This window comes from Talpa occidentalis, unplaced genomic scaffold, assembly GCF_014898055.3.
Source record: "Talpa occidentalis isolate TD23 unplaced genomic scaffold, MPIMG_talOcc4v2.1 talOcc4.10, whole genome shotgun sequence".
Classification (NCBI taxonomy): domain Eukaryota; kingdom Metazoa; phylum Chordata; class Mammalia; order Eulipotyphla; family Talpidae; genus Talpa; species Talpa occidentalis.
The window spans coordinates 80,157,250-80,182,292 of NW_023600993.1; the positions used below are offsets into that span (position 1 = coordinate 80,157,250).

The 25,043-nt window shown below is 37.4% G+C and overlaps 1 protein-coding gene across 8 annotated transcripts in view; it reads right to left on the reverse strand.

Annotated features, from left to right (window-relative positions):
* The window catches only part of PLCB1 (phospholipase C beta 1), a 642,089-nt gene that overhangs the window by 348,982 nt on the left and 268,064 nt on the right, over window positions 1-25,043 (reverse strand). The gene's annotated exons all lie outside the window — the stretch shown is intronic.

Consider the following 25,043-nt stretch of genomic DNA (forward strand, 5'->3'; position numbering starts at 1 on the left):
CAGAAACAGATCTCCTGAAACAATTCACAAAACTCTCAGGTGAGCAGGACCCTCCCTACAACTGGAGAAAAGCAGTTTCTATATCCCTAAAGGGATGACCAGACAACAAATAGGCCTGGCTAAGTAAATATATTGTACCTGAGACAAAATTAGGAAAATGAACTGTTTTGCATCTAAGCCTTACTGGAGAGAAGTTGGGAGAATACCTGACATGCAGGTGGTGAGAAAAATCACTGTACATTCTCCTCTTTTTTCTTACTATAAAAATGAAAAAAAAAAAATTAACACTGTTTTGGACTCCAGAGACTCTTAGCATACATGTTGGTTGCTATTATTTTTTAAAGATTTATTTATTTAAGCTGGGGTACTGGCCAGAGGTGTTGGGGGTGAGAGGATTCACCAGAGACAGAAGAGGGAACAGAACAGGGAGATCAACCAAGGTACACTGCTGGGGAGCAGCGGGTGAGTCAGGAGAGGTCTGCCATATCATGTGGGTTGCTCCTTGGCTGGCCAAGGATCGAACTCATGCTGCAGAGGCTGAGGACAGCTTCACAGGCTGCATCTTAACCCCTTGCGCCACCAGGGAGGCCCCTGGTTTTTACCTTTATCCAGATTGGCTGATTTACTTTAATATATAAACTGGAACAAAAGTAAGATGCTTATAAAGAAAACATCAATGCAGGCAAATAGGAAGGTGAGTTTGCTGCAGTATCAAGTTACAAACAAAATATTTAATTCATTTAATGAAATCTATGGAACCTGTTGAAGAAAACGTAAAAGCTGACAACTGCACTATAAGTTATAAACACTTTAAGTAAGAAACATAAAATCAATCTGTCCTCTTGCAGAAATGCCCTGATTTGTCTTAATCAATCATTCAAAAGGTGAAGCTTCCAGTTCAACCCATTTATAGATCACGATTGAACAGAGGTCACTGGTTGTTCACTCCATGCCACCACCAGTAATAAAACTATCAGTATTTTCAGAATTCAGCACATAAGCAGACCGTAAAAGAGCATAATTTTTTTATCCAGCTTCACTGACAACTCAATAAATTTATACATGTAAAGTGGTCAGAAGAGTGCTTAGCATACTTGCTAAATGTTAGGTATTGTGATTTTCCTTATGTACATGGAGCAGGCAATGCTTGTGATTTATATGTGTATATATACATATGTATGTATACACACATATGCATGTTTATGTATACAAATGGGGAGACAGAGAATATTTAAGGGGAAAAAAAGCTATTCCACAGTAAACCTGCAAAAGGAACTAAGTTCCTTTACTACTAAAAACAAGGGGAAAATTAAGTATATGGTAATTTGAACTGGGGCATTTTAGATGGGATGGATTCACATGATTTCAATCAGACTTGAGATTAGCAAGGCATTTATGACACAATCTTATTAGAGAATTAAATCAAATAACACAAAAACCACACCAAAATTTCATTTACATTTCCACATAAAACAAAGTGCAATGCAGTGAAGTAACTAAGACTTTGTCCCTGACCATCATAATTGCTTTCCCTATGAGAAAGAAACACAAATGCACATGGTTTTATGTTATTATTTAACTTCCCAAAATTGACTGTAGTTATATTTATATAAGGCATTTTTCTATATTGTTTCACCAAATATATTTAGGGGAGGAATTAACACCTATTAAACTAATAATGAAAACCAGCATTTGCAGAGTGAATACAACTTGAAAAAATGATTTGGAAAAAACTTTTCATGAAACAACACAGCAAGTCTGTGTGGTAAGTAGTACCATAATTAAGAGTGCTATTTTGAGATGAGGAAATTGATGCTTAGAGGGATTAAGTGACTTGTCAGGAATTATCCTGTAACTGGGGAGGCAGAACTACCTACCCACCATGTTTCATAGCCTAAAAGTCAAAAACGTTTTATTATCTAACAGTTCTGTGAATCCACCCCTAATACTAGAAAAGATCTCTTAATAGAAATGTCTTTACCTGCACAAAAAATGTTCCTAGTCCAAAGCAAAATTTTGGAAACTCAGGGAAAAGTAACAAGAAACCCTTGATTCTGAGATCACCCTTCTCAAAACTGGGAAAAGACAATGAACAATGAAGAGCTACTATCAAATCCTCTAGCACAGTCAAAATAAGGTAGGCAGCTATTTAAATTGCGGTTAATTAAAATTCAATGGAATTAAATGGCAGCTCCTCATCTACAAAAGTTACATTTCAAATGAACAACAGTTATGTAGTAAGTACTCACTGTTTGGATAAGGTGGATATGGGACATTTCCATCACAGCAGAAAGTTCTCTTAGAAAGTACTACTCTAATTCAAAGGGCACCCACACCCCTATATTTATAGCTGCACTATTTACAATAGCTAAGCTATGGAAACAACCCAAATGCCCAAAAATAGATGACTGGATCAAGAAGATGTGGTACATATACACAATGGAATATTACTCAGCAATTAAAAAAGATAAGCTCATGCAATTCGCAGCAACATGGATGGAGCTGAAGGGATCATGCTCAGCAAAATAAGCCAGAAAGAAAAAAAAACCTAATGGTCTCACTCATAACAGGAATTTAGAAAACCTAAATAAGGGACCAGGAAAAAGAATAATTATAATAAAGAAAAAATTAAAATCAACAAGCAACTATAAACCAGAGACACACTATGTAGGGGGCAGAGAGAGGAGGGATTGGGGTCAAAATAAGGGGGGTGCAATTGTATGGGGAATATATAAAAAAAATAAATCTAAAAAAAGTATTACTCTAGAGTCTGCTACTCAAAGTGTGCTCTCAGCATCATCTGGGAGCTGCTAGAAATGAAGACTCTCAGGCTTCAACCTAGACCTATTAAATTGGAACATTCACAAAGACCTGGGACCCATAAGTTCATTGGAATCTTAAAGGGGGTGCTTTGCTTTAGAGATATAGTTTGAATCACTCAAACCAAGTAACATACATGGGTTGGCAGATGGATGTAAGAAAGGATCAGGAACATCTAGCAGAATACAGAGAACTTCAGAATAACCACAAAAAGTTCAGTAACAAAGATAATGGTCTCCATGTATGGATGACTTTCATGCCCAACATATATTAAAACTTCTTTGGACAGAGAATTCTGAACAGTACTTAGTGCTGATAATGCATTTCCCTCATGTCTTGATAAATGTTTGTGAAGATAGAATATTTCCAATGAACTTTGAGAAGGCAGAATAATCGACATGAGGAGTTCACAGACTGAATGGGAAGCACTTAAAGGCAGATCCACTGTTAGCAGAGCCTATGGTCATGTATCTGAAAATGATAATTGAAGCTGTGTTTGCAAGGATGACTTCTCAGCAACTAAGTGAATGCCAGGAAATTAGTCCTGGAGTCCCTTTTGATTGATACTGGATGATGTCAATATGTAAATGTAGCCAAGAAGTCTAGGAAAAGCAATGAATTACTAAGAAGGATTCAAGAAGTACCAGAAAGCAGAACTCATTCTGTTAATATCTCCACTGCTGCTTCACTTCAATCTTTAAGAGAACCATTTCTATCAGTTTTCAATTACCAAAGAAGAACAAGTTCTCAGATCTTCAGAAATCAGTCTTTTCTATGCACACAGACAAAAACTAATTCAGAAAGACAAAACATTAGTGTCCAAACAATTTCTGAGCTAAAAATTGCTATTGTATTGGTATAACATAAGCATATATTTGATCATCATCTACATTCATTATTTTGAGGGTGATATGATACAGTAACTTCATTATACCTGTTTTACTATTTCTGGTAAATCTTATCAATGAACACACTCTCATTCATTACATACACACCTTGCCCCAGATAATTTTTAAAAATCCTTATGGTAGTGCTACACAAAATGATAATTTGTGAAATGACTTTAATACAGTGGGAGAAATGAAGAATATCATCACCCACATGGCTGATCATGCCATGTAATGGTTTCTCTGATGAGGTCATCTGTGCTTCCTGGAAAATCATCTTAAATTACATGGTCATATTTTTCAAGAGCATCACAATCATCACATTAAAAATGTTAATTTAAACATCACATGCTTCATTTATATCAAATACATTTAATTATCATTTTCCAGTATTATTTGGGGTTTTTAATTTTTTTTGCATAAAAGAACTGGGGTATAGGCCAGATGTGTGGACATGAGAGGATTCACCAGAGACAGAGTGGGGAGCAGAACAAGTGGATTTACTGAAATACACTTCCAGGGGGAGCAGCAGCCAGGGTTAACTCCCTGGCTGGGGATGGAACTCGGGCCATACATAGCAGTGATAGTGCTGAGACTTAACCCGTAGGCAACCAGGGAGGCCCATTTTCTAGTAATATTTAAAACCCCTACTCTATAAGAAGGCATTCATTATCATCCCTAAACTAAGTACATACACAAAAATAAGTGACCATTATCTAGTAAAAACATAAAGGCAGCAACAATACATTGCAGACAAGGGTCTCATGCATTAAGCTCTAAAGGATCCAACCACAAAAATAATTAAGGATTCAACATCAATAATTTATTATAAAATTACTTGCCAGGAACTATATTAATCCCTGAGCAAATAATATGATTGAGAGAAAAAAAAAATATTCCATGTAGATGCACATTCAGATCCAATACAATTACTATGCAAATGCTTAAAGACAAAATTAACTTGCTTAGCCAAAACTTTTGGAGATGAGTAGACAGAATTCTGTGAATTTAGCTGTCCAAGTGTTTTTTGGTTCACATTGAAACCCATTGTTTTTCTACAAAGATGGAAATGAATAAACACTACCATCATCTCCTCCCCTCCAAAGAAAACAAATTCTTCAGAAACTTTGCATGAACCAGCTTTTAAATAGTTGAATGGCATCAGCGTAGCCTTATGCCACCATGGAAAGCATGGCAAGTGCTCATATTTTTTTCTACAAGCGCATTTAAGTCTATTGAAAAAGAATCTAAGCATTTCATAGAGTAGACACCATGCTATTAGAATACTTGGTAGAGCATCAAGTTTTGTACAAACATTATTCAGTTCATCTGCATGAAGCCCTTTCTGGAGTACATAGCATGTTATTATTACTGTTTTTAAGTGAGGAAAGTTAGCTTTGAAATTCAATGTAAAAGAAAAACTTATAAAAGAGACAGGAATTTCAACTTCAGATGTTTATGATCTCAGGCATAAAATGCAAATACAGTAAGCAGACCAAATTGGATATGCCATAGGGAAGGAATGTGGAATATGAGTGAAAACATACTCCCAAGTTTCTGTTTCATCTAAAGATTGTGGTATTGCATGGTAAGGGTGAAGGCTTGGGAAATTTCTTGGGGTGAAGATATCTGAAGTGAGCCCATGTAGAGCTGTGTGAAGCTTGCTATCCCAAATATTAAGAAAGACACATAATTTGTTGAGAGGGGGAAAAAAAAGGACATGAGAATTTTACCACTCAGGTAGAAGAGGAAGAAGTAAAACCCTTACTAAGATGAAATGCTCATTTACTCATTCAACAAATATTGATTGGTCCTGGAAAAAAAAAAAAAAAAAACTAGCCAGAATCTATATGACACAGAACTCTGATCACAATCTCTGTAGTAAGCAGCCAGAAGCCAAACCACCACCTGTCCAGTAACCACATCAGGAAGCAAAACCATAATCTCTGCATACACAGCCCTTGCAACTCAAGACCAACAGAAAATGTTAAATATGCTTCCAAAACAAGCCAAAGCAGGTGCCATTTCTAGTTAGCCCAATTCCAGCTCCTCATGACCATAACCAGGTGTGCATTCTGAGCACCCCTGGATTTCTCTTTATTTTACTGTGAAGATTTTCTACCCTCTGCCTGCCTTTGAGTCTCTGCTAAATGCAAGTGATGGCAGCTCATTCCCTTGCCAGCTATAAATAGCTTCTGTTTGTTCTCATGTGTGTTGTCTTCATTTAATTCCACTAGGACATACTAAAAACAACTTTATAAAACACTCTGATAAAAGGATGGAGAGGGAGAACTTACAAAGTGTAAGAACTTACTGTCATAACTTACTGTCATAACTTACTGAGTGTTATGACAGGAGGTGAGCCGGAGGACAGCACCTGGGGCTGAGTGTGCCTGCAGGGTATGAGATGACTTAGCAAAGAGGCCTAGAAGACCCCGAAGGACATTAAATGACAAACTTGCTAGTCTATAACTTTATCCTGGAGTTAGGGGCAAGAGTAAAAAAAAAATAAATAGGAAACTATGGGTTGTATCTTGGAATTCTATAATGTTTTTCTATCATCAGGATGGAAGATGAATGATAGCTGATAATCCATGAGCTGATTCTACTTAGGTAATCACACTGTGGACCAGATGCTAAGGACCTAAACATTGGCCACGTGGCTAGGAAAGAGAGGATACAGCACGAGAGGAGATAGGTTGATGAAGGATATGCAACTGACCTGTTGTGGGGTGATGCAGGAGAAAAACTGAGCATCACTCCATGGATGTAGGTTCATGGAGAAGAGGTTAGAAAGAAAGTTACTACTAAGATCAGCTCATAAATGGTGGAGGTAGGACACAAGGCCACACAAGGACACAGGTGCAAAGCCCATGTTCCTCCCAATTAACATGCAACATCTCAGGTAGACACAATGAATGGAGTGGACAGTGTTCCATGCTTGAACTCTCCCTCAGCTTGAATTCTCTTAGCACATTTGCAAAGAAGCATGGACTTATTAGGAAGCCCTTTTGCAGACAGAGATTGTGTGCACAAAAAAATATTTTTGCATGTAATGATAACTTAAAAAACATAACTACTTCTGAAAAAGTCCAAAAAAAGGATATTCCTTCTTTTTTTTCCTTGAGGTAACATTGATTGACATCATTGTTTGAGTATTAGAAGTTAGGATCTCCCCCTCAGGTGTTGTTAGCACACAAAATCCCACCAGTAAGATACCCAGAGTTCAGTACCATTGTCTACTATTGTGATCCCTCTCCCCACTTTACGTTCACCCCTCCCTTTTTCCCTTCCCCTCTGAATGCCTCAATTCCCTAGTCAGCTTTCTAGTGTTAGTTCTTAGTTTGGCTATATCTGACCCTTTGTTTAGCCCTGGCATATTCCACATATCAGCAACATCATCCAGTATTCATCATTCTCCAAGAAGGATAATTTTTGAGAAAATGTTCCTTAGGTGAAGAAGACAAACGGATTTTCCCCCTTTGAAACATGTTGTCTTTTTAAAAAAATATTATAATTTATTTACTTTTCATCATGTAACATGTGCTAATTAAAAGCAGAAAAAAATACTTCCCTTAAAGATAAACCTACTCCTTGACTGCTACCATAAGGATGGGGAGGGCTATAAAAAATTAATTCTGTAATTTGTAACCCCCCCCCCCAAAAAAAACCCACCAATGCCACCAAACAAACTTACAATTATTTCTCTTCTAAGAGAGAGAAACAAAGTAATAGCCCCAAAACTTAAGGTCACAATTCATGGCGAAAACAGGTATTTCTTAACAATGTCAGCTACAAGCATGTTAGTCATTTTTCCCATGCCTATAGCATCTCATGCCTAAAGAACTACTTAAAGGCAGAACACTCTGCACGTCACTATATTAAGACATATGCTAGTTTTTTCAATATGTGCCATTCTCACTGGTGTTAGATGGCTTCTCATTGTAGTTTTGATTTGCATTTCCCTGATTACAAGTGATGTTGAACATTTTTTCATATGCCTGTTGAACATTTGTAGTTCCTCTTTAAGAGGGTTTCCCTTTTTTTGGGGGGGGTCTTCAAGTGCCAAAAGAAGGAGTATATGGGGAGACATATAGCAAAATCTTATTTAAAAATAAGTCATACCAAACTAGGTTTTATGAGATAAATTGATAATATGTTCTTGTTGACCACTTTTAAACTAAATCTTTGATTCTCTGCATCAATCACCTAAGCAAGATCAGAGTCATTGATGAAACCATATCACGCACAAACCATCACACACATTCCCATAATTCACAGTGTGATTTTGATGTGGATGTAAAAAGTGTTGATTTTACAAGACACATCATTTTGATTACTGGCCTGCTTGATTAAGGTCCTTGAACACATGAGAATTGAATCTCAGCATGATTATGAGAGCTTCAGAAACTATGTAAGTGTCCATTTGGGTAACATTGCTGAGTACAAAGCTAGAAAAGGACAAAATTGGCTGCAAACACCTCCCTTGATGCTTGCTCCACAACCACATACCCACAAATGTCAGAGAGCTCAGAACTGCAGTTCTTAGGTTATTCCAGACTAAGTAAAGCAAGAGGCACATGTACAAGCTCAGAAATGGAATACTACTACTTGTAATAATCATTAAATGGCAGGTAAAATGCTAGTCATGATATGTGCCTTCTCTCATTAATTATATAGCTGATGACCTATAAGAAATTTCCAATGGAGGCATCTTGATAGAATTATTGACTCCCTTTTTCCAGGTTTCACCCATTCATTCATTCTTTTAACCATATATTCAACAAATGTGTATTGATCACCTGTTACGTGTCACTTCTCTCTATCTCTACCCTTTGCTCACACCCCACCCACTTAACGACCATGCCTTCCTCCAGTCCAGTGTCAATTCTCCATGATATAGGTACACTGTGTCCTAGGTACCTGGAAAAATCTTATTTAAAAATAAGTCAACAGGGGCTCCCTGGTGGCGCAGCGGTTGAGCGCTGGGTTGCAAAGCTGCCTGCAGCCTCTGCAGCGCAGGTTCGATCCCGGCCACCAGCGAGGGTCCCACATGGTGCGTAGACCTCTCCTGCCGCCCGCTGCTCCCCTCAGCAGTGTGTTTCGTCGGTCTGCCTGGTCTGCTCCCTGCTCTGGCTCTCGTGAATTCTCTCGCCCTCCCACACATCTGATTGTACTCATTGCTTGCATAAATAAATAAATAAATAATAAATAAATAAATAAATAAATAAATAAATAAAAAAAAGTCAACAAATAAATCCAAAAGCAAGTTTAAAAAAAAAAAGACAAAAATGCATGCTCTCATGAAGTATACATTCTAGAAGACAGTAAACAAAATTAGTAAGTAAAATATGAAATATGTTGGATGCAGATAAATGCTTTAGAGGAAAGCAAAGCATGAAGGGGAAGCAGAGATACAGTAGTTTTAAGTAGGCTGGCCAAAGAAGGCCTGGATGAGAAGTGACCTCTGAGCAGAGGTATACAGGATTTGACAATGAGCCACACTGGAGTCAGAAGAACAAAGCAACAGACATGGGAACAGCAATCTCTACAAAAGCACCATCATTCAGTCCAGTAACCTGAGTCATCCTCACTCATTTCTTCCCAGTTCAAACCCAATCCATTACCACATTGTCAGCTCCATCTCCAAATTACATAAAAATTACTTCTACCTCTACCCTTGGCTCACACCCCATCCACTTACCTGCCATGCCTTCCTCCAGTCCAGTGTCAATTTTTCATGGTCAGACTGATCTTTTATAAACATACCTCACATACTTTCAGTCCTTAAAACATCTTCCAAAGACAACCATCACCCCTGACACAAAAATCCTGACTCTGATTCATCATGATGGCAAAGTTGTCCTGGATTCTGACTCCTCCACCTAATTTGCAGCACCTTCTCTACCTTAAGCAAAAGGTAGAGCCTCAAAGTCTGTATTAATATGTTCAGGTTGTCATAACAAATACCATAGCTTGTCTTCTCATTGTGTCCATGTTTAAGTCTTTCTCTGTTTGTATGCAGAGAGAGGGCTCTGATGTTTCTTCCTCTTCTGAAAAGAATATCAGTCCATAGGATTAGAGTCCCACCTAAGACCTCATTTACCTGAATTAACTTCATACTGACCCTCCGATGGAGGTTAGAGTTCAACATAGGGATTTTGGAAGGCATAATTGTGCAGGGGTGATTCTCTATGCCTAAAATGTTCTAGATTTCTGTTTTTTTTCTAGATCTCTGGTCAAAGTTTGCTACTTCACTTCATGAGGATACCTTCTTTGGGTACCCTTCTGCAATATTGCTACTCTCACTCTTTTTTTCTCTCTCTTTACCCTCTGGTAGTCTTTTACCTTCCAGTTCCTATCTGACATTGTTACATTGCTTATTTCCTTTCTATATCACAGGAGGCAGGGAGTTTGCTTTCTGCTGTATCCTCAGCCCCTGGAATATTAACCCATATGCAGCAAATGTTCAGTTCATATTTGTTGAATGAAAATTCTCCAAGCAATTCAAACAAACAGGTGCTATGAGTCCCATCATACATATGAGAAAACTGAGGGCAAGAGAAATTAGATAATTAGCCTTGGCTCACTCAATCAGAATGAGGTTTTAAACTAAAGTCTGTTTATGTCCAAAGTGAATATAGGTTTCCTAGATTATCATCTCTGTTCTTCACACAGCCCTGCAGAGACTCAGAGGCAGGGGACTTCTTGTGCAGGGAATGGAGCTGAAGTGCAGAGGCAGACAGAGTCCCTTAAGAAGCATGCTTTTCCAAAAACAATCACCATGCCTGAGTCAGATAATCACAGTCACAATGGATCAGGTAAGGGGAAACATATTTCAAGGTGAGCAGATTTGAACCTACTTTTGAAATGAACAAAGGAAAATTCCTGTAGTCACAATTCTGGTGTCTACAACAACTAGTGTAGTCAGGGACATTTAATAGGTGAAGTAAACATGGACTTATTCATCACAGATCATCATTATGTCAACAAAATTTCCACCTCCTATATTTTATACACAGGCTCACCCCATGCCCTACAGGAATTTAACTTGTGCTGTGTCCACCAGGATATTGTTTCTCCAACATATTCAACTGGTAAAGTGCTACTCATCCAATTTCTAAATCAAATATAATTTATTTTCTGGTATTTCACTGCTCCCAGACTCTTTGGGTAGAAACAAATACTTTTCTAGAGTTCATTGAGCAATATAAACAGAGCCTCCCACTATAGAACATGGCTTATTCTAGCACACAAACCATTATTTGTTTTAGCTGACCCTCTCTTCTTTGTCATTCCTCAAAGACAACACCTACATTTGATTCATCTTACATCTCCAGTATGGCAGCCAATGCTCATCGATTTGGAAAAATGTAATAAATGTCTGGAAATTGAATTTCAATTTTCAATGAGGATCTTCATGCTTGCCCCCCAAAAATAGTTAATGATAGAGTTGGGATACGAATGTTACTCTTCTCCCTAAAGTCTCAATGCATTTCCAGTGGACCATGTTGTGTCTTTTTCAGTCATTTTAGCATCGGCTTTCACATGAAGAAAAAAATTCTCCTAGGAGCATACTGTTCACCTTTCTCTTGCAATTCAAGTGTTGGCCAAAAGACTACGAGGTGAAGTAAAAATGAAAATAGAAAAAACAAGAATAATTGTTCTTTAGCAGATAACATTATTTCCTGGCAGAGCCATGGGAGCAGATACTTAAAAATTAAAATAGAATGATGTTTTGCTAATCTGAAGTAGAGCTGCTCATGAATATTACCATTTAATAAAATATTCACAGTTGAAATTGTTTTACTATTTCCGAGTAGATCTCTTATTATAATTCATAGCAATTAAAAAATAGGGCAGAATTCCAGCATTCTTTTCTAGAGAACCTTGCAGTAACTCTCAAAAATAAAATAGTTCCCTCAAACATGTATATTACAGTTTTTTTTTTTAAATGAGTGAAAGAAAGAAGGGGGGAAAGGAAGATAGAAAGGGTGAAAGAAAGGAAGAAGGAAGGGAGGGAAAAAAGAAGGAAGGAGAGAGGGTCTCCTTGGTGACGCAAGAGGTTGAGACACAGTCTATGAAGCCATCCACAGTCACTGCAGCATGAGTTCGATCCCCGGGCAGGGAGCTACCCACATGGTGCAGCAGACCTTGCCTGGCTTACCCGCTGCTCCCCTCAGCAGTGTATTTAGGTCGATGTGCCTGTTCTGTTCCCCACTCTGTCTCTGGTGGGTCCTCTCACCCCCCACACCTCTGGCCTGTACTCTAGTTCTTGTATGCATAAATAAATAAATCTTAAAAAAAAAAAAGGAAGGAGAGAGACAGAAAAAAGGAAGTAAGGAAGAGCAGAGGGAGGAACTAGGGAATGATGGACAGGGTTGGAGGAAGGAGGGAGAGAGGAAGGAAGCAAATTGTTCATTAGGAGTCCCTGAATAATTCTTTTTATTTATTTTTTAAGTTCTATTTATTTATGCATACAAGAACTGGGTACAGGCCAAAGGAATGGCGAGAGAGAGTGAGAGGATTCACCAGAGACAGAGTGGGGAGCAGAACAGGCAGGTCGACTGAAATACATGCTGAGGGGACCAGCGGGTAAGACAGGAGAGGTCTGCTGCACCATGTGGGTATCTCCTTGGCCGGCTAGCAATGGAACTCATGCTGCAAAGGCTGCAGGTAGCTTCACAGTTTGTGTCTTAACCCCTTGTACTACCAGGGAGGCCCCTGAATAATTCTTTTTAGAAGAAGGCAAGCTGAAAGGAGTTCACAGGATGAGTCAAAAATAAAACTGTTTAACATTTTTATCTACATAAAAATTGTCCATTTTTCCCTTCGAATTTATTTTTTTGATCCTTATCATAAAGACACGGTCAAATTTTAATAGGAAAATAACTGATGCATACATATATAGACATAGCCAAATATAGATCTTTTAGTGAACACCATGTGCTTCAAACATGAAAAATGTGTTATCTGTGATGGAAAACAAGCACACATTTTTATATTATTGTAAAGATCTAGCATTTGCTCCACTGCTGGCACAGAGCTTGAGCATGGCAACAGTGAGAGTCTTATCTTGTTATTGGTATGTATCTTCCCACTGGCATCACAACTTGACAGATGTTTTCATCAGGTATACGCAACTCTTTACAACTTAGCAGCAAAGTTATGAGGTCGACTGTGGAGATACCTATAGTCAGTATTGGTCCTTTCACAAGATTTTTGTTACCTTTTCAAGGCAGCATTAGCTTCCAGAAACCAGTTCTTATTTACAGCCCAATTTTTATTAAGTTGGTCATATGTCATGATTAGAGAATGGTAGAATTCCTCAAGTAAATTCCTCCAATTAGATTGGTTTTTGGCACATAGTATGGAGTCTCTAGTGGTTGTTCCACTAAAATAAGAATCCTTAAGAAGGGGTCTTGCTTCTGATAAGGACATTCAATTGAGGTCTGAAGCAAAACCACCCATATATTTGAAGAGGAGGGATTGCAGACAGAGATAAAAAGAAACAAGAGCAATAGAAGAATTCTGAGTTAGAAATGTGTCCATCACTCCAGAATATCACACTCTCACATTAGAAACACCTAATAATCGTTCTGACTAGTGGATGCATCTACCTGCCCATTAATTTCAGAGACTGATCAGAAATTGAAAGAAAAATGTATATGATGACTTTGTTGGATGTATTCAATAAAAATCTTCCCCAAATTGATGTCATTGTTTTACTCCATTTGAGCTAAATATAAGGTTTGTTGTAGATGAAAAGATATTTGGCATGGATTTTTTTCTTAAGGAATGAAAACACAAAAATTTCATCTATAATCTCTAACTCATCTAAGACCACAGAGGAAATTAATAGCAGACATTCTCAGAGTGGGCTGGGAGGAAGCCTAGGAAAAAAGATCTTAAAATATTCATACAAAATCTTTCAGCTTTTTGAAGACTTCAAAGAAATTGTGTTAATGTATGATGGAGATTCTCTGTTATCGAATCATTAAATTCCAAAGAGAAAATTTAAATACATTATCATTAACTCCCATTATATAATTACAGATTTGATCCCACAAAAATATTCCCCCAAAACTTTGGTTTGTAGTGAATGGTATGATAGATATTGTAGTCCATAAGCAGGATTATGCCTGTAACGAAAAAAGCAGTTACGTATTTTTTAGGGTATCTTAGTTTGGCCTTATCTCCAAACAATACCTCAGACAAGGATGTAAAGGCAGGATGTTTCTGTGGAAGGTGATCCCAGAAGCAGAAGTGTGTGGACATTGAGATAGGGAAGGAAAAGTATTAATAAGGGATACAAGTTTAAGTTTGTCATCAGTTTGCATTGAGTGGACTCAGAGCTGCTGGAGGCACTCTGAGGAGCTATATAGCATGTGCCTGTGTACTATGCATTCTTGGGACAGAGAGGCAGTGTTTACCCTGAAAGCACCCCTCTCATCCCACTGGTTGAGGGTCCTACCTTCCAGGATGTTAGCTCCCCTGAATTCTGTTGGCCCTGCCCACTGGATGGTCTACCAACTTCTCTCCCACCTGTCTCTGAAGCAAGATGCTGGCACTATGCAATAAACTGTCTATGACAATTGCTCTGAAATCTTAGAGGCCACAGGAATGTTGCATGGTGAGCCACCTATGGCTGCTATAGAGAAGCAGAACAATATAGTAGCTAAGGGAGCTTATGTTTAGTGTCGGTTCATGACACTATAGATTATCTACACTCTTAGTTTCCTCAGTTACAAAGCAGCAATAATAATGGAAGCATAATACATGTAAAATGTATGATAGTAATGCAAAAATGGCAGGAAGTAAGCAAAAAAAAATTGTTTTAATTTTCTAGGTGAATATTTCTAAGCAAATCATCTATCACCAGCAATGCTCACCAAGCCAAAGAAATATATCTAATCTGTGCTAGTCTTTTCATTGAATTTGCATTTAAGAATATTTCACTCCCTTCTCACTTTGGCTGGCATTTGAAATAGCCAATAATGAGTTAGGAAGTGTCACATTCACTGATTTGCTCGCTCATGGAATCATAAAGCCTGAGGACGGAAAGGGGCCTCCAGGTTCATCCCATTCAATCACCTGCACCTTGCCTTTCAACAGAAGCAATTTCGTTTCTTACCTAGAAAACACCCTTTGACCTTAAACAATTGAGGCTGATTTGTGTGAGATCCACTTCTTTTCTCTGTTGTCATCACCACTCCTACAAACAGCTAAAATCCGGACGGTGGAAGAGAACACAGTTAGAAAAGTTTAAAATGTGCCTCCAGTAGAAAGGATGCTCATTTTTCAAAAATGAATTATCCCGGAGATATTACATTGACATTTTCTCCAAATTTCTTCAGAAATGGTAGATCAGGCTATTTCTGGCCCTGTGGGAGCCCTGATGTTGAAACAAGTTTTTATAAGCTGGGTTTTTGCAATCCTGGGCACACGCTTGTCTTCAGTGGCACCCTAACACAGCAATTACCCTGCCAGCTTAGGCTTTGCTGCTGCCTTCTAAACACAGCATATCTACAGCTTTAGTTAGAAGTGTATCAGCCACTTTTCCACACAAAGACTGCTCCCACAAAAGATGTGGCATGTGCTGAATATCTTTGAAAAGGTGTAATTATCAACTACTAGTGATATAAACAGAAATAGGCACAAGACTGATGTGTGCTTAAGGTTTCCAGAGTCTGCTCAATTAGGGTGAAAATACCAACACCGTAAGGTTCCTTCCCCTGCTAAACACCTTTTTCATTCTGTTCAAGAGAAGGGAGATCGGCCTTTTTAAAGGGCTTGGTTCAGGTAGGAAGCTCCTAACACAAGAAAGAAGTTTCTGGAAGAAATCTACAAGACTGTGACACAGAAACCATTGTATGCCACCCAATGAGCCTTTGGCAGGCAAAACCATCTGAAGAGGAAAATATAGGTGGGATTGTCAATACTGAGTTAGGACATGTCTCTGGGCCACTGTCCAAGGGTTGATTTGAAAGAAGGCAACTTGAATACAAACAAGGACTGCAGCCATGTTCCTGATATTCTGTCCAACATACACAGAGTCTGAAATCCAAGCATCCCAACGGAAAACCAAAGGTTATTTTCCCACCTGTTTGTCTGCCCTGTTCCTCTCTACTCCAGTCCTTACTATAGGAGTTATTACTAAAATCATCTTGACTGTCCAGCTTTTACTGGTGAATGACTCAAAAAGACTTCAAACTCAGGATACAAATTACTCATCAGCCTGCTTTCTTGTTGGACAGATCTAGAAACTAGAAAGGTATTTTTGATATTGGGTCAAATTACATTTCCCTGAAATTTGCACTGAGAGTTTTCCTTCTGACTTAGGGCAATTTTCTTTCCTGTGAGACAATCTCCACGATAAAAAAAATCTCCACTATAAATGGCGAGACTATGTTAATTTTCTTAAATGTGTTCTACCTATAATATAGAATATATATTTCCGACATATGGACCTGAGGAGGTATGTGATGGAATGACAAGTTGTAATCAATTCCTGCAGGAAGTGCAGAGCCAACGAGAATTATTGAGGTCTCCTTTGTCCAGCTGTAACTATTAAGAATTTTCTTTTATTTTTAAGATTTATTTATTTATTTATTTATTTATACAAGCACTGGGTACAGTCAGAAGTGCGGGAGGGTGAGAGAATTCACCAGAGCCAGAATGGGGAGCAGAACAGGCAGACTGACGAAGTACACTGCTGAGGGGAGTAGCGGGCACAGCAGGAGAGGTCTGCGCACCATGTGGGACCCTCGCTGGTGGCCGGGGATCGAACCGGCACTGCAGAGGCTGCAGTCAGCTTCGCAGCCCAGTGCTCAACCACTGCGCCACCAGGGGAGGCCCTAAGACACTGTCAATTAAAACACAATTTATAGTAGAGGCCACTACAGTTTCAAAAGAGGGCAAGGGATGACAGTCAAAGGAAGTTTTTTAAAATTTTAAGAATTTTGGTATATGGTAAGAGAAGTTTCCTATATCTAAAAAACACCAATCATCTAGAAATATATATACATGTACACATGTATATATATGTGTGTGTGGGTATATATATGTGTGTGTATATATATATGATATATATATATAATCAGTCAAAAGAAGGAGAAGATTTCAATCAAATAAAATCAGAATTTAGAAAATAGAGTAGAACAAACATATTAGAATAGGTACAAGTTTTATGTACAAATCTGCTATCACATATTATCCAAATGTCCAAATTTCATCTATCTAAATATCTAAATGTCACAGATCTAAATATCCAAATACCACACTACTTTAAAGAGCAATAAAGTCTTATGCTGTGAAGAGTAGAAGCCATAGAATCTTTCAAAATATTTCTTTTTTTGTTTCTTTGTTTTAATTTTATTTTATATATTTTCTACATTATTTTTCATTTTTGCACAATGTGTGCATTTTCATCATGGTTATAGTTCCCATACAATTCCCACCCCTCTTATTTTGATCCTACTTCCTCTGCCCCCCCCCACATAGTGTGTCTCTGTTTTATAGTTGCTTGTTGATTTGATTTTTATTTTATTATAATTAGTCTTTTTCCTGCTCCCTTATTTAGATTTTCTAAATTCCTGCTATGAGTAAGACCATTCTGGTATTTTTCTTTTTCTTTCTCACTTATTTTGCTGAGCATAATGCCTTCCAGTTCTATCCATGTTCCTTCAAAATATTTCTGATGGAAAATCTAGCTCCTTTTTTATATTTACTTGAAAATGTCTTGCTTTTATTATATACTTCTCACACAGTCTAAAACCCATTAGATAATATGCCTTAGTTGTAATTCTAATAATATATGAATTATAATAAATAAATAAATAATGGAAAGTTAATTAGCATAGAACTGTGCTTGACACTTGGTGTTTAATAAATATGTGTTATAATTCATGCAAATCTAGCTCCTTTGATTATGTGTTTCTGTAGCTCAATTTTTCTTTTGAGATAGCTTATGCTATTTGTATTTATAAATTTTAGGAAAAAATCATCTTTTGAAGTTTTTCAAAGAAGTTTCTTTTTAAGGTATTGCATGAGAAGAGCCCATGTTGTAAGAAACACTTGTCCTATTGCCCAGTAGATCTCTCAGTCTTAGCATCTTCACTACAACTACTTCAGCCACTGCCCCTGAACCCTGTGGATGGATAGAAAAATAGAACTGGCAATTTGTTCTTTGTTGACTATTAAATCATGTGCTCATTCTTGACAAAATATTTATAGAAAGCCTACTGTGCACAAAGCACTGGGGAAGCAAAGTTAAAGTAAGGGAATTTCATAGTGCAGAAGGCACTCAAGACATGCTGAATAACTGTAGAGAGAGAGCTACTGAGATAGTCCTATAAGAGCTATGCCTGACTCTTTTCCTTCCCAATGTCATCTGTGGAATAAAGTGAACAACGAAGTTGCAAATGAGCAGTGGCCAGAGGACCTTCGCAAGGCTGGGTGCCCCATCACCAAGGAAGCAGTATTCATGGCTTCCAAGATCATGGACTGAGTGAGAGTCAGGGCCATTTATCAATAGTTGAGGAGACACTCTCTTTGAGTGGGTAAGAGGGGGGACTTGAGTGGGGAAAGGGATAGGCAATAAACTGGGTTCCAAGGATCCCCTAGGAAAGATACCGTGGCTGGCTGATTACAGAAGACATTAGACAAGTACCTGGTTAGGGACTATTTTCATTTAATTTCTGAAGCATTCCAGACCCTGTGGCTAAGTAAGCTTGTATGCAGAGAGGCCAGAGGACCTTGCTTTTATTAGTATTATTATTTACTATTATTATTGATTTGTGAGAGCCATTGGTATGTTAGGCATGATATACATTAAGTTTCTTCTAGCTATAATTTGTTTATCACCTTTGTCTATTGTGTCTTTTGCCAATCTCTCCATGTTTTATTCGATGGTTTTTGTGTCAATTCTAGCAATGTCTTCTACTCCATAGTTGTACAAAGCATTTTTCTCATATTCTAGTAATTTTGGATTTCCTTCAATATTCTAGATATTTATTCCATCTGGACTTGTTTATATGGTGTGAGATAGAATGCCAAATTGCTTGGGTTGCCTAAGGCTACCTATTGCCCCACTATCCTTATAGAAGGTACCATTTCTAGATTAATTGGAAATGCTATTTGTAAATGATACCTAACTACCAAAACCAAATTTAGATGGAATTATATATAAATATATAAAGTAAATATGCAAAATATCTAACATTAAATGAAATCAATTATGTCCTATGCTATACAAGATAGGCTCTTATTTATCTGTGAAATCTTTATGTCCAGCATATTCAACACATGTAGACATTTTAGCAAGGTTTTATGTGAGTGAAGAAGTGAAAAATAACAACAGAGAACATGATTTCAAAAATTCTCTAATTCCAGAAGAAAATGCAGATATAAACTAACTGGAATGAATGAACACATGAAGTAAATGACTGTCAACTAACTTCCTGTCTCATTCTAATTAGTGTTACACATAAGTATACCTATTGTGCTTCTTAGCTTAAGAATAGAAAATCAAATTCCTAAGAATGGAAAGAAGTAATCATGTTAGTCACAGAAACTAATCATCACTATGATTGAAAATCATCTTGTAATTTTCTGGTAATAAGGGCAAACTAAAAATATGATGGGTTGACTAATTCATGTTTTTCAATAGAAAGCAGTGTACCATTCTTCCGCAGAAATGGCTTCTCCCCTGATGCTACCCATGACTATTCTAGATGTCATACATAGATTAAACACTTTCAGCATCTGTCTACAAACAGACTTTATTCACACTACTCCAGGGACATTACTGGTGCATCTGATAAGAGATACGATGATGAAGATGAAGAATATGATGACGATACTGCCATTGTCTGAACATTCACTTGGTGCTAGTTCCTCTTTTATGTTCTTTATTTTCTCACATAATCCTTACTGCAATAATGCTATGAGACAATTGATTTGATTCCTACCATTTTCTTTTAACAGCTCAAGAAACTGAGTCACAGGCAATCGGGGAAGTTGGCAAAGGTTATATATTTAGACGGGCACAGGCAATTTCCCTCCACAGTGTGAGCTTAACCTTACCATTCATAGATTTCCCATCTTCACAGGAGACCTTCAGAAAGTCTGGGTAAAAATGCTGCACAACAAAATAACTAAATACTTCCCAAATTTAAAACTTTCAATACTTCATTAACTATTTCCCAGAGATTTTTCTACAATCCATTCTTGCTCTATAGTTATTAGATAGTAAATTTCACTTTACAGTTATTAGAAAGTTTACAGTTAAAAAAAGTTAAATCTGCAGGTGTTTACAATTATTCTACTGAGTCTGAGGTCTGGGACATTCTTGTCCTGATCACTAACACATGTCAAGAAAGGACAGGATGCTTCAAGGAATTTGTTTCCTGTTGGAATCATCCTCCACAAAGCTAAGTGTACGGCTAAACTTACCTGGGTCTAGTTAGGAATTTGGTTAACCTCAGCTGTGCCCATGGTGCTGAACCTGTTCTGCAAAACTAATCCTAGCCAGGACTGGTGAATGGATCCTGAGTGTGATGGGGGAAATCTACAGATAGCAAAAGCAAAGGGAGTTACCCAACCAGGCCCTACAGCAGTTGCCAGGAGAAATAACCCAGGCATGGTGGGTCCAGGACTAAATTTAACTCAGGACAGGAAATGCTTCCCATGCCAGCTGATTTCTGCACCTCTGAGTTGTGAATTTAGATGAATGAGCGATATCTCTTCCTAGCTCTGCTGGCAACTAGGCTTGATCGATAAAAGATTTGCTGTTAGTAACTTCAAATGTCACTCCTAGGTTTATGTCACTTTGATCATGTGGGAAAGAATTTTTTAGAAAAGAAACAAATATGGAGTTGAAAGAAAATAGGGATTAAAAATACTGCCATAATCCACACCACATAATCATTTGGTAACACAGTAAAAGTCAGTTTTGAATTTTAGCATCTTCCATGACTAAATTGTGACCCTGCCAATTTTTATGTGGAAGCCCTAATGATGTGAGTTTATTTGGAAATAATGCTTATAGCAGGTAATTAATGAGGTTATAAGGTGGGGTTCTGTTATGGTCTTATAAGAAGAAATACCAAGGAGAGGTCACACTCTCTTTCCCTCTTGCCTGTGCAACCCTGCTTCCAAAGAAGAGGTTATGTGGGCACACAGGAAAATCATGGCTATGTATGAGAGAAGAGGTCTTAGCATGAAACCTACCTTCTTGCTGGCACCTTATCATGGACTTTCCAGCCCCCAGGACAGTGGGCAACATATTTATGTTGTTTAAGCCTCTAAGTCTATGCAATATTTTTCATAGCCAACTCAATCACCACCCAAGACCTTTCAACTAAAATTTTTACATTAAATTTTAGCTAATATTTATTCTTCCTAAGACCCTCATATGAAAAATCAGGCTCCAAAGTAAATCTTTGTTGACACTAAATTATCTGGAGAATGTCACACCACTGTGAAGGACACACCTCCACATACAGAAAACCCAGAGATAGAGGCTATCAGAATGAATATTCAAGTCCCCCAACATGATACATTACAAACAGAGGTGTACAGTCCATCACCTATAATTTGGAAATTAATAAAGCTCTGAACACCACAAATCTGGCTATGAGTTTGCAACAGAACAATTTAATGTAAAAATTTACAAGAAATGGTGTGAAACCATTTATAGTACTTAAAAATCACATGTGGTTTCAAACATTTGTTGCATTTTGGTGGAAAAAAAATCTCTTCATTTTCCCACTACTTTCTCTCCTGTTTCTTTTTCAAAAGGCAAAAAGGGTGGTTTTTCATTCAGGTGACCATCATTCTGAAATATTTTGTTATTTAGATCATGACCATGATCCAGGCCTCCTAGCCATCAGTGAATCCATAACCCACAAATGGCTCACAACCAGAAAAGCACTGACTGATAATGTCCTTGTTATCGCCTTACCCACAAATGTCACCAAAATCTACAAACTCTAACTCAAATTCTAGTTCAAAATCTACCAGCAAATTCTCCTGTCTTCTTACTATGAATTATTTTATTTAGTTATTAAAGATTTAAAGAAGTTTTTTGTTTCATTCCACTCAGTTGTCCCCACCCTAGAAATCAAAATCGAATGAGTAGCCACTTTGGTGGCCACAACATACTTAAAATGTCCAAGATTGGCAGAAAGGTATGGCCAGGTCTCTCCTAGTTGGAGTCTATTCTCATGCAAAATCAGAAAAGATATAAGGAAGTGATGGAATCCTCAGATAGTGCTGAGGTGGACACTGAGAATCTTCTCTTTCTGTTCATAATATTGGTATTCTAGAGGATTTTAAAGCTTCTCTTTCAGAAATCAGCAATGGCACCCAAATCACACAACTAATCCACAGTCAACAAGTTCCCTATGAACTTCCATGTACTACAATTAAAATGTTTTCTCCCCTTCATTCTAAAGTCTGATCCCACTTTTGCTCTTATTCATTTTTCAAACATTAGCACCTGAGGCTTCATTACGTGTTTCCCTGAGATTTCTGAATTCATCTTACACACCAAGGTGCTTTCCTATTTAATCTATCTCACACCTTCTTGAAGTAATTTTCAAAGAAGGGCTTATATTTAAATTCCATTTTTCTCATCAATTTTCTACTTTGAGCTTCCTTAGGAATGTGATTTATTATACCCCTTGTCCAGCAACTACTGAGAGTTAAAGTAGCATATGAGTTGGCCCACAGTGAAGGATGGCTGTACAATGACTTATTTTTCACCAATCATCCTTCAACATTTCAGGGAAAGAAATCATAGTGAATGATGTCAGCAAGTCCCTGGTTTTCCCAGACAAAAATGAAGCAGTGCTTCCCGTGTCCTTTCAATTCTGCATGAAAGCAGAATGTGCTGATGATGGTGCCAGAAAAGTGTTATCATACAGTTCGAAGTGAAAGGGGTGAGCTTAAACAGCTTTCCCCACTGCCTGCTGGAAGATACCAGAAAAATGATAAGTTTTAAAAACAGCACAGAAGTACTTTCTCAAGAAGAAATTTTTGAAAACTTTCTTCCCCTTGAAATTGATTGCATAATAGGATAACACTCTAGCTCACTGCAAAGGAAAATCCACAAATTAAGGTTTCAACCCTAAAGGACATTGCTGCTGCTGGTGTACAATTCTAGCTGGTTTTGTACTCATTGCCTAGGAGATTTATATCCAGCCATTTCAGTGGTAAAGGATATGCATTTATATTTTAAGGATGAATATTAATTTTCTTTAAAAAATGAAAGAAAAAAAAGAGGGTTGTTTTCCAGAAGGGTGACAAATCTATTTCCTGTGAGACCTTTGCTACTCAAAGCATTGTCTAGGGCATCATGTGACCTTTGTTGGAGATGAAGAATCTCAGCCTCGACTCAGAACTGCTGAATCAGAATTGACCTTTTAAAAGGTTCCCCAGGAACTCAGTATAGTTTGAGAAGCACTGTCCTAGATGACTTGATTAGGTTCCTCTGAGCACAGATAAGAGTTGAAATGGAAATAGTCTGCTAAATACCAGACCATCCCTATTTCCTTCAGACTATGGAAATGATGGAACGTGAGGCAGAAGTAAGCCAGAGTATCTTTAATAGGTCAACAGGTAGCTAATGTATCCTTATGTTTAAAAAAAAAATCATAATTACTGTCATAGGAAATAATTGAGACACTAATTCTTACATCAAATAATTTCCCATAAAAGCTTTAGGAGTTTTAAAATGAAGCCTCCATTTTAAAACAGTGCTGCCTGCTGTAACTCAACAAAATAATATGTACTAAATGTGTTACTGAAAAATACCTTATCATCTTTTGAATATAAATGTGTGTTATCTGAGCCCCTGAGAAATAAATATTTGAATTCCTGTTCTATGACTCAAACGTGCATCTTCAACACAAAAAAAATTTTGTAGCGTTGTAAACTTTTGCCCGGGGCAATTTATCTTATAACTAAATGGTACTTGAAATGAATCCATTGCTCATTACTATAGGATTGTTGTTGTTTTTTATTTTCATTTTGGGGGCAGAGAGAGGATAATTGCAGGTCTAGAAAAGTTAAAAAGTAGTCTTTAGCTATAAGAAGTGGACACAACTTCTGGATTTAGGATTTAGAGCCTTTTAGTAGGCAGAATCTCTCAGTTATAAACATCCTAAGTACAAATCCTGAGCTTTGAGCTCCTCTGCAGGAGGGGCTAATTTCTAAATCAATTCATTCAACATGACTATATATGAATTGCTATCATTAGACTACTAGTATGTAATATATTGGATTTTTTATTCTCATTACTACTGTTAAGTACAAGTTACCCTGGAAAGCTTATAAAAGATACACAAACGAACCCGAGTAGTTCTTAACCACATGAAGTTTGAAGTCAGGTGTTGGGGTTAATGGAAATATAGCATCTGCCAAATTTGAAGGTTAAAACATTTTGGTTGTTAATTTGGCTTGACTCCCAACCATAATATAAACTGTTTGATCTTAGTTGATGCAGGATCCTAAAGGAAAAATAGGTAAATCTACATAAATTAGATAGTATCGTAGAAGTCTTAGGCATGCCTTTTGGTATTCTGAAAAGCAGTTTTTGTTTCTCTACAAGCAAATAAAGTATTAGTGTAAATATTGATATCTACACCTTGTCCAGATTCTGAGATGCACTACAACCATTCCATTGTTAGGCTTTGAACTGGCAATTCCTTCTACCAGGAATGCTCAAGTCATGTTTTTTCCAATCACTGGCTTTTTCTCATAAATCAAAAAACTTCCTTGATGCTATCAAACCACAAATCTCAGTTCCAGAAAGCTATTTACTTGTTACTAAACACACAAGACAGACACACAATAGTTTAATCATAGTCAAGGGAATGAGATAATATCATAGGACTCCTATTAAAAACTAGTATTTTATTTAAAATTCATTTATTCACTCAAGATGTGATTGATCACCTACTCTGCATCAGGTACTGTCCCAGTGCTGAGGTGGGGGTGGTATGAAATGATGAATACAACAGATTAGCTCTTCATGTCTTGGGGTTTATGAAGTAGATGAGTGGGTAACAGACAATAAACATGCAAATAAATGATTTACAATAGTATCATTTTAAATAGTAATAAGTGCTGTTAAGGAAATAAAACTGGCTATCTTATAGTAATGGTGGCTGTAACTACTTTATTAAGGTTATTTTATTTATTTAGTAGACACGTGTATAGTGTTTGCCAGTGGAATATTATTCAGCAATCAAAAAAGATAAACTCACACCATTTGCAGCAACATGGAAGGAGCTAGAAGGAGTTATGCTCAGTGAAATAAGCCAGTAGGAA